An 11716-nucleotide genomic window follows, 5' to 3' on the forward strand; every position below is an offset into this window, starting at 1 on the left:
CATAACACTTCAGGTTAACATCCGTGATAAAAAGCAAAGGAAAGAAGTGAGAAACTTTATAAGGAAAGAACTGTTAGCACATGGTGTAAGGCTGATGAGTCATTAATTCATGTTAGTTTGATTTCCTCCAGGAAAAGACCCTGAGAAAGGGTTTGAGTATAGAAGGGTATTGATCAGGAGTTGATTCCAGGAAACACTAGAAAAACAGAAGGGAAGGCAGCCATTAAAAGGGTACATTATCATGCAAACTCCCACTGTAGGTAACTTGAAGCTTAATGCCCTAAGGGAATTCAGGGAGCCAGACTAGAACAAACACCTCAGAGTTACACCCCTTCATAGCTAAGGGAACTGGAGTATTTATACACCAACTCTTAGCACTGGGTGGTTGGGAATGCACTTGTGGGACGTTGATTCCCTGGGACTTCTCACTTGCAATCACAGGTAAGAAACAGGCTCGGAAGCCAGAGATTATTCTTAGCTAAGGAATGCAAGATTGGAATTTGCAAATAGGGTTAGCATGCAGTGTCCAACGGAAAGCAGATTCCGTTATAAGTATTAAGTAAGAGATAAATAAAAATATTTTTATTTAAATTTATGTGTATTTTTAAATGATCACTACATTGTTTAAACCATAACTACTTTTTCAATTGCTTGGAGCTAACTGCTTAATACATGGAACTGTGTAGTATTAATTCTGGTCTCGGTGCCAAAGAAGTATTATGAAACATTAACAGTGTCATGAACCAAGAAAGTTTGAGAACCACTAATCTACCTCTTCTTTTAATATCTGTGTGTGACCTGATGAGAGCAGTTTTTCCATGGGTAACATCTATGGGCTGTATGAGTCTATTAGAACAGACCTACCTTTGTCAGACTAAAGTTATTTGGGATTTCAGAAGCAGGACACATCTCACATGACTATCCACACACTGCATTTCTGTATAAATGGCAAACATATCAAATGTTGATGTGTTCTATGTCTCTGGTAAAAGAATACAATTTTTATGGATTACGTGGCCAATATTTTCCTTATGTTATCTTTGGACCTTGAAACGCCCAGGCCCCTTGACTTCAGAAGAGATTCTCAATCCTTTCTTAGCCTCTTTGCTCAGATTTAATAAGAAACTAGCTCTGGCTTGCAATCTTGCTGATTTTGTCTTTTAAATGGCTTATAAAGAAATATCTATATGCTTATATATGTAATATATCTGTCATGACAAATGTGTAGGTCACTGTGATATGTGTTTTTAGTCCCATTCATTGCTCCAGTCTATATTTCCAACTGTATCTCTCTATTTGTCACATTTAAATTTTTTTACAATTTATAATTGTAAGTCATTAAAATAACTTCTGGAATAGGCAAGAAATATATTAAAAAGCACAGAGATGAATTATAACTAACAGAATAAAAATGAAGACATGACAAATTGATAAAATAATATCATAATCATAATAATCATAGGGATAACATGCCTATTGAATACTTACAACACACAGACCCTAGTGGTCTATACATATGTGTTGATTTTATCCTAACAGCACCCTGACGTGTGTTCTATATTATTATCTCATTTGGGGGTTATATCTATCCGGAAGCAAATGCTGCTGGTGCCCGGTTATATTCCTCAGGGCTTTACCATGTAATGCACAGAGTTCTGACTTCTACATGCCACACTCTGCTTGTCTTTGCCCAGCAGCTTTTTTGATAGTTGGAGCCAGGTCTGCCCTCTTGCAAAGCGAAAGGAGAATTAACACAACCTATGACTGCCCTCCTTCACTAATATTTCCTGGGATAATGTTCCAAACCAACTATTTGTGCTCAATCCTTATTTCAAGGTTCTGGAGGAACCCAAACTGAGACATATATCTGTACGTTCACTTGTATATCCATGCATACATAATTATAAAACTGCCTTAAATTGGGGAACTAGATAAGATGTATATTTCTGGGACTGAGAAAGTATTGTCTCAGCCTTGCATGGAATTCTTCAGAAGGAGGGAACAGAGAGCAGAATGAACTTTATCTTCAGGAAAGGCACTAGCAATATAGACTCAAATTAGGACAAATAGCCAAATCCATTTTAGTCCTAAGTAGAGAAAACGGAGGAAGAAAGAGGTGACAGCATCTCATGAATTCATGGCTGTACCATACTGCAGTCACACAGCACAGACAGAGGAATAATAAAAACAATCAGCTGCTTACTGACGGGGTGTTTTCCTATCAGTTGGCAAAATGATGTGACGAGACAATTAGTAAATTATTTAAGTCCAGTGTGCTGAGATCTGAGATGCTGGCAGCTATGTTATTGTGAGGGAACGGGTGGCAGGGGCTAGATTGGGTAGTCTATTCACATATACGTGAAACACACCCACACTCCAACTGATCCATATTGAGAGGTGAGAAGTTGTATTGGTCTAGAGAAAGTGGTAAGAGGATTGTCCTGTTTTTAATCACTACAACATTTTTTTATTGATGTTATGTCTCTCAGGTTCTGGCATTTTAAGAATTGCGATTGACAGCAAACTTGAATGAGAATGAGGTTGCCCTCAGGTCCCCAACATATTCTGCTTTGTTTAATCTTATAAGATGCTTAATTTGAGGGTCATTTCACAATTTGCTCTAAAGGTTCCTTTTCCTTTCTGATTAGATTTCTATTTTATTGTAATTTAGGATATTATTTTATGGTGGTGGTGTGTGTGTGTGCGTATTTTAAAGTAAGGTACTGATATTATTCAATCTGATTGCTTAAAACTAGGTATGATTTCATCTGGCAGCCTGTTCAGAAGTGAATGGAAGCTGTGTGCTTCTCCACCAGAGTCATTACGGCGCATGCTGTGAGTGTGAATGTTCATTAGCATATTATGGATCTATAATTTCTGCTTAAAAAAAAAACCCTACGGAAAGCAATTACCCAGCATGATAAGAGCTCTGTTTTAAACTTCAACATCTTCTCCACTTTCCTACTTTTTGGTCTACCTTCTCCGTATCTCTGAATATTTGTTTTTAACTAAATAGAAAGATTGTATAGTTCAACATCTCTGACAGTGGGTCATTTGTACAGAGCTGGTTCACTGTCAGAGGCAAAATGGGTTAGGTGAAGCTGAGGCAGATTACCTAACAGCTCATTAAATGGCTAAAAAAATGCATGTTGTGGAAAAGTGCAGCTCTTGAAATATGAAGTGACCTCTCACGTTTGCTGTGTGACTTTGAGATACTCACTTAGCCTCTCGGAGCTTTATCTTACTGCCTTTCAATAGGATCGGTAAGGTCTGTCTTGCAGAGTGGCTGTGAACAGAAGAGAAGATAATGTATGGTAAAGAGCTTTAAAAAAGTTCAGAGGTGTACAAATAAAAGTTATTACTATCATTGCTTGTTCAGCAGGCGGCAATCTACAAATTGTTTTAATGTGTATTGTTGAATTTGGCTTTCAGAAATGTCCTGTGGAACAGAAAGAGATACCCTCTATTGCACAGATGCGAATACTGAGGCTCTGTGAAGTCAGGAAGCACCAGGCATGCTCAATTTTACAACTTAAGAAACTGAAGAGGAATGGTTGGCTGCTGAATTTGGGATTCAAGTTTAAATTCTCATTTAAAGGTAATTATTTATATATGATAAATAACTACACACAGGTATGTGCACACACACACATACACAGAGTAGGAGAGATTTCTAAAATGCCTTTCATTTGCGGCCCCACTGTGCCCTTTAAGATCAGATTTCATCTCACACTCAGACCCACCTGAGTCCCTTGAGTTACGCTGTGTGCAATGTTTTTACATGACTTCCCTTAAACAGAGCATTCAGTACAGATTCACTGATCAATGTTCTCTGCGTCTTGTTTCATTTTTTTCTTTGCCCTGGAGATTGCTATTGTGCTGGATGTAGGCATATTCTGGAAACTTCATTTAAAAATGAATAAGTGTGTTTAATTGGAAAATAAGAACTGTTATGTTTTCACAGGCACTGGGCAGATACTTCCTTGCTAACCCTTATCCCCAGATCCTTTTTCTTTAATGTCACTCTCTGTAGAATTGCTTGATCAACCAAAGCGTGTCTCCTGATGAAAACAGACTGTTCCTCAAAGAACAAATTAAGGACTTTCAGTCCTGGAGGTAAAACACTGTGAGTTCATCATGCAGTGCTGTAAAATAAATGTGTTATGTGCCTGGCAACTCTGTCACACAATCAACAGGAAGCCTGAAATGCTGAGATGGGCTGATTTGCACATTTTCATGAGGTACTTGCAAATGCAATCAAAATAAGCCAATAGGATTTAGAACTTCTTGCTATGACTCAGCCTCTTAAACTTTGTTAAAAAAATCTCTTAACAAACCATTTATTTCCTACTGAATGAATATGTTGCATTTTTAAAAGCCATTTCAAATTCCAAGTTCTGTTTGGAAGTACCAGTGTACTTTAATAAGAATGAGTTCTGAAAGAGCCGAGTGGTGTAGCGCACAGAGCAGAGGAACTGCTGTCTTTAATCTCTATGATGTCCTTTCTCTTTCTCCCTCTTTTTCTTTGTCATTTTCCCCACCCTTCTGTCTTCTGCCTTTTCTCTCCTTTATTGTCTTTTAGTCTCCAGTTCAAACTTTGTTCATGGTGAATAAATGCTTATGGAAAAAATTTAGAGTAGGATAAGTAGTGATTTCTTGGTAAATCATTTTTATTTCTTCAACAAATACTTTGTTCAGCACCAGCTGTGTGCTAAGCATTGTTACACATAAACATAATTTTCAGTAAACCATAGTCCTGTAAAGGAACTATTTAAGCGACTGTCTCCCAGATAAAGCTCTGCTACTGTGGGTAAAAGGCACACCAAAAATCCATCACCCACACTTTTCACTAAATTCTGTATGCCCATGTAAATGGTGAGGACCCACCCTTGTAAGTTTAAAGAATTTAGAGTGGCTGGATGAAGAGATGGACATCTATATCAAGTTCACTCCTTTATGAAATAGGAATCAGAGGCTTTAAGAATTGATGATTAATGTATCTGAATTGCAGTTAACATATTCCCAATTTTACACCTCAGTTTCCGTGTAATTCATGAAGTGGTCTAGCTCGACTTTTTATACAGTGCAGACGTGCTATTGTGTTGTGAATCAGTGTTGCATATGAAAATCTTACATGCTTTGCTTGTTTGCTGGGAATGCTTGGACGTCGTACACTGTGAACCGCAGCCACAACATTGAAAAGATAGATGCTGTTTCTCCTTGCAAGTCAGCTCATGGTCAAGAAATACCGTCTGTGTTCTTCCAGGTGTTTCTATCACTTGGCATCCTGAATGAAATCCCTGGGAGTCCTATGCTATAAACTCATCTACCGGAGACCAATCTGAAAAAATAAGCTCTTATTATAGACTAGGTCTTAGAATAAAGTAATTAATTCATAAATGAATTTACACGTTCAATTGTGTTATGTGTTGAATTGTGACTTTATTTGGAAATAGAGCCTTTGTAGATGTAATTAGTGAACATGAGGTCATACCGGTGTAGGGGTGGCCTTTAATCCAATAGGACTGGTATTCTTACTAAAAGGGGAAATTTGGACACAGGGACAGACACTCAAATGGAGAGAAAGCCAAATGAAGACTGGAGTCATGCTGCCACAAGATAGGGAACCGTCGGAAGTCAGAAGAGAAGCCTGGAGCAAATCCTGCCTGGAGCCTTCTGAGGGAGCATGGCCCTGTGAACACAGTGATCTTGGACTTCCATCTCCAGGATTACAATACATTGTTGTTCTTTAAGCCATTTACTTTGTGGTACTTTGTTATGGCAGCCCTAGGAAACTTATACAGTTAGTATTTGAGTTACCTATTTTGTTAAATGATAAAGACAAAATAATATAGTGAAAAGTTTGCAGTACCTTTCACCAACTGTCAAATCAAGAAATGTCTGTTTCTGTATCCTCTCAGAAGCACTGCTAGAAACAGGAGTGAGATAAGGATGTGAACCTGCTAACTGAGGAGTAAATCAGGTGCTAACATTGGATGTCTTGAGGGAAATTGATAATTTATCCACAGTAGATGAAAAACAATAAAAAATATTCACTGTGGGCCTATTAAGTCAGAAACCAAAATCCCTCAGCCAAGTTTATGAATATCCCCAGAATCCTTGAGTGTTCTAATCTCCCTTTATGCTGCAGAGGTAGCTATAAGATAAGTAAAATCCGAAAACACCCAGGTCCTTATTGATTATGCATCAGCAGAGGCTGGAAGATTTTATTTGTTCTCCCAAGTGGATTGTGAGAGCCTCTTTCTAACAACATGCCGGTGCACAGCTAAATGAATCAACCTTTTTAAAAAGGTGACAATACAGAAAAGAGGCAGTGCCACATTTAAGGGTCTGAGGACACATCTCTGAAAGTGAAATACAACAAAAACCTGGGCTGCCAACATCCTTCACTGGGCAGGGAAACGATGCAAGCGACTACAGGGTCTTAAGAGAAGATAATACAGAATGAAACAGAGCAAAACAGAAAAATAAGGTGGAAATTTAATGAACGACATTAATAAAAGTATGGCTAGGTGAGAAAATCTGACATTTCCGGATTTTAGCTACAGTACCAAATTGACCTTGAAACTTGTATGTATAAGATCAATGCAAAAATAATGCCTTTAATCTTAAATGTGTGGGTTGCTTTTTAAAGCACTTAATATATATCATTTCATATTTACACATACCTTTTAAATTTTAGTCTCTTATTATTTTGCAGAGGCAACCTGAAGCCTAGAGAAGTTTAATATAATTTGTAGGGCCAAACAGCTAACTAGCTGGAGGTTAAATATGACCCCAAAACCAGTGCTCTGTACTATAGCTCTGAAGCAACAGAATGTTCCTTTCAAGACTGACCATTTTTCAGTGAAAAAAAAAAAGACATTTTTTTTTTTTTTTTTTTTTTTCTTGCGGTACGCGGGCCTCTCACTGTTGTGGCCTCTCCCCTTGCGGAGCACAGGCTCCGGACGTGCAGGCTCAGCGGCCATGGCTCACGGGCCCAGCCGCTCCGCGGCATGTGGGATCTTCCCGGACCGGGGCACGAACCCGCGTCCTCTGCGTCGGCAGGCGGACTCTCAACCACTGTGCCACCAGGGAAGCCCAAAAAAAGACATTTTAGTATCTGTCGTAATTGCCATAGCTCAAACTGATAAATCTCTGTAACAGTGATGTACTTAAGAATTTACATATTTCCACCTAAAATCACCTAAGCGTCGAAAGGCTTGATCTCCACCTGATGTAGAACATCTGTATTAATATTACTCCTTACCACTGAAGAAACAGGACAATTCTCCAATCTGTAGGAGTTAGTGACCAGGAAGAGTGCTTTGAAAACTTCATCCTGTGATGCTGTCTCTACAGGTAAGAGCTGTGGCTTTCCTGTCTCCATGGGAGTAAGGAAAGTAAGGTCTAGAGATTAGATGCTATGAATCATCTCTTATGTATATCTGATGAAGCTTTATTTTTTGGTTGCCAAAAACTAAATGGTCTTACTGGGGGAAGGAGTGCCAAGTTGGACACCTGTCATAGTTTTGCTTTCCTTGGTATTATTAGACATGGTGCTATAACCAATCTGTTTCAACAGTGCCTGCAGCACACCATTTCTGCCAAAATCCCTGGTCTTAAAGAACTGTGCATAGCCTTACTTTTCCTTGTTCTAAGTGGGGGAATCCCCCTTTAAACAACTAGGAAGCTGCAGTTTGCATTTTAAATTGATTCTTTAACTTTTAAAATGTGTCTTCTCAAATGCCCTCAAAAGAAGCAGAAATGAAAGCATAGGTGAAATCCAAACATATGTGCAGAGACAGGAAGTTAGAAAGTAAAGGAAGTTGACAAGTTAGAAAGTCAATGGCCGCACTTTGGCCATTCACGGGTCACCTTTAAGATGTTTGCTATATCTGCACACCACAAGGATTGCCGTTGACTGCCTATTTTCTTCAAATCAATTACTTAGTTTCTCTCAACATCCTAGACAACAATATCTTTAAAATTCATAGGTTTTTATATACAAGTTATAGATGTTAAATATATTTCTATTAAAATAAAAGAGTATTCAACTTTGTACCACTTAATGTCATTTGCATTGCAGTTTTAATGTACTCACCGGGGACTGTGTGGGCTAAAGCTGCCAACAAAGTAATTGCTAGCTTTCTCCTCCTCCCTAGTCCCTCACCCCACACCACAGCCTCAGTTGGAAAACAAGTTAAAATAAGAGCCCTTCCAGAACTCAGATCTTAGGCTGTGAGTCAGTTCACCCACCCTCCCTCCTGTTGGGCTTATATGGAGATGTTATAGGTCAAGCCTGAGTAAATTTTTCTTCCATTAGGATCACCTTTTCTTCCCAAGCTTCCTCAGTCATTCTTTCAAATAGAATTATGGTGGGTAGACTCTGTTCAACTAAGGCATTCTTGGTTATCTCCAGTCAGAGGATAAACAGAATAGAGTTTTCTACTATTATTACTTCTCCATAAAGGCACATCTGTATGGATCCTTTCCTTGGTAGTATCTTAAATGGGTTTTACTTTTTACTTTTCTCCTCTTTTGGGTCACATCGTTTCCTTAGGATTGTTCTAGTTTTTAACAACTAGTAACTAACATGAGGTTGCAAGTAACTAGTAGTCTATAGGTCTATATATATATATATATATATATATTTTTTTTTTTTTTTTTTTTTTTTTTGTGGTACGCAGGCCTCTCACTGTTGTGGCCTCTCCCGTTGCGGAGCACAGGTTCCAGACGCGCAGGCTCAGCGGCCATGGCTCACGGGCCCAGCCGCTCCGCGGCATGTGGGATCTTCCCGGACCGGGGCACGAACCCGTGTCCCCTGCATCAGCAGGCAGACTCTCAACCACTGTGCCACCAGGGAATCCCATATAGGTATATTTTATTTAGTTGGTATTATCATGGCTCAGTGCTTAAACAAACAAACACATGGTGAGAATTTTTGTATTTATCCCATAGTTTTAGGGAGAAATTCCAGGAGCTTTAGAATGAAAGGAAACTAATAACATTTAGCCAAGTTCCTCACTTGTTTTACAAACGAGGAGCAGATGTTTTACAGAAACTAAACCCAGAGAGACGCAAGAATGTGTCCATTTTATATAAACAGCTCTTTCATGATTGGGTGAAAATCCCGGGTGAACTGACTCACAGCCTAAGATTCCCTCCATTATGAGATGTGGTCTCTCCAGATCTTTGAGATGAGTATACATCTCATTTTCATAATAAATGCTTAAATCACACGCATGTGCGGAAAACCTTCTCAAACTTAGTGCTCTCGAGATTGAGAAATCACACGGGATGCATACAGAACCTTGCCCTAATGTAGAATCCAAAAAATATCTTGTCAGCATAATCAGAAGGAAAATATGGGTGGTAGGAAGTTACAGAATATAGAAAGGAGGAAAGCCTTTCAGTCCATATTGAAACATTCAACTTTTTCCTTTTTTCCCTTTCTCCCTTTTTCCTAGTAAATCAGAGTCCCAGCTACAATGCATTAAGCCGTGGCCTAATCAGCGGTGAGAGATGGTCTGAGGTCTGCTTCAGTGAGTGAGAAGCTGGCACTAAAGGCATTTAAGCATTTTCCAGCCATTTCACCCAGTTGATTATAATGATTGTTGATTGTAATGATTTTTGAGCCATTCTATATTATGGGAAATGTCAAAATCTGTATTGTCTGAGAGCTCACACGTTTGAAAAGAAAAACAGTGCAGGGGATGTGCAAGTGGAGAAGCAACCACTAGTTGTGGACAGTAGCTAATCTAATAGCTGCATTTTTTTTCTTTGATAGATTGAAGTGGCTCTTTATCAATGCCAACCACTCCCCACTGCTCTGGCCTCCCCTCCTTTTCTTTCCCTACATCATCACTTCATGTTGATTATTTCGACTACAGGGTTTTACTTGTGAAGTGCTTTGCCATTTGTACTAGCAGAAAGGTCACCATTTGCAATACTTTCAAAGTAGAACATCGCCTTATTGGTGTCATGCAAATTATTTTTCACTCACACTGTAAAAGGTAGGAGCTGTCAAAACATATGGTAGACAAAAAAAAAAAAAAAAAAAAAAAAAACATATGGTAGGTAGCCACAGGAAAAAAACAAAACAAAATCTTATATCTATCTTCCTGTAGGTATATATATATCTGAAACAAAGTTTCTTGAAATAGCACCCTTCCCTTGGAAAATACAAAGACGTTATATTTTCTATTTCATGTTTCTATTCTTTTCTGTTTTGGTTTGTTCTATTCCACTTAAAATGTTTCTAATATGTTACTGATTTCATGACTCAGTAAGGGCCTTAACTCTTATTTTCTAAAACATTGATGTAGGCGTGCATACCTGACTGCCCTCTAGACCACACCATAAAATTGTTGTTTGACCAATATTACTTAGATTGGACTTGGAGTTCTATGAGTTCTCCTTGTACTTGCATACTTTAAAATATTATAATAGATTTACTTCTGGATTTGGTAAGCATCACTGTTTCTAGAACTGTACCTTATTTCTTTCATTTTTTTGTTTCTTCATTCTCACATTTTCCCATATACATTTAATTCTTAAACATATGTTTTTTTAATTTTCAGCTAATGTGAAATCATTTTAGTTGTTTTGCATAGCTCAATTCTAAGCACCTAGACATTCTTGATAATAATGATAAGGATTCAGCAAAAGCTATTTTGGTTTTGTTATATATGCCTCTGCTAAGTTAACACTCTATCTATCTCATCCTTCTAAAAATATTTTTAAATTTTTGATTTGTACACACACACATGTAGATTGTATATAAACATGTATATATTTGTGTTTGTTATATATTTCACAATAAAATTCAGCAAATTTCATTTAACAAATAATTTGATAAAATTAACAAAATAATCCAGTTTTTAAAAACACATACAATATGAAAAATGAGATCATCCTAGGAGAGACGATAAACCCAGGAAATGGTTTAATGTGCACAAAGTGTATGATATACATCAGTATATTTGCTTCAGGGAAACAGCAATAGTGGGTCTAAAGCCTTTTTTATAGCCAATGGGAAGTTAGGGACATGATTTACTTGCTTGTTTTTCTTTCTTTCTTTGGGGGGGTCATGGTTCTGACTTTTACTTTTCTGTTATAGTAAGCTCTTACTTTCTTATACTTTCTTATATTAGTGCTCCACATCCACTCCCTTGGTGGATCAGTAAATAGAAGTATTCGAATAGGACATGTCACTGATGTTTATTTATGTATGTACAAAAGGAATCTTACATACATACATATGTATCTATCTATATATGTATACACACACACATATCGATATGTGTATGTATGTATGTATCTATGTGTATGTATCTAAACTCTCTCAGACTCATCCAGCCCTTGCCTACCTCACCAACTCATATTGATTTTGTCTACTTCTTCTGTAAAAGATTCTAATGGGTTTTAAAGTATATGTATTCAATCATGGGGAAAAGAACACCATCAAACTCACCCTTCACCAACTTGTAAAGAGCATGGTCTTGAAGGAATGGGAATCTGTAAGCTCATTGCTAGGATATAATTAGGATTCAGGCATTTCTGGGATTCATTCACATGGGTCTGGAAATACCTGAGAGCTTGGTAAATTAAGTTGGCCAAAGCAACCATTTTCATGTGATAAGTCCCCTGGGGGCAATAAAAGGGATTGGGGAGGTGGGAGGAAAAGGTTTGCACTGCTTTCATGGTGGGTAAG

This window comes from Phocoena phocoena, chromosome 6 (assembly GCF_963924675.1).
Source record: "Phocoena phocoena chromosome 6, mPhoPho1.1, whole genome shotgun sequence".
Taxonomy (NCBI): Eukaryota; Metazoa; Chordata; class Mammalia; order Artiodactyla; family Phocoenidae; genus Phocoena; species Phocoena phocoena.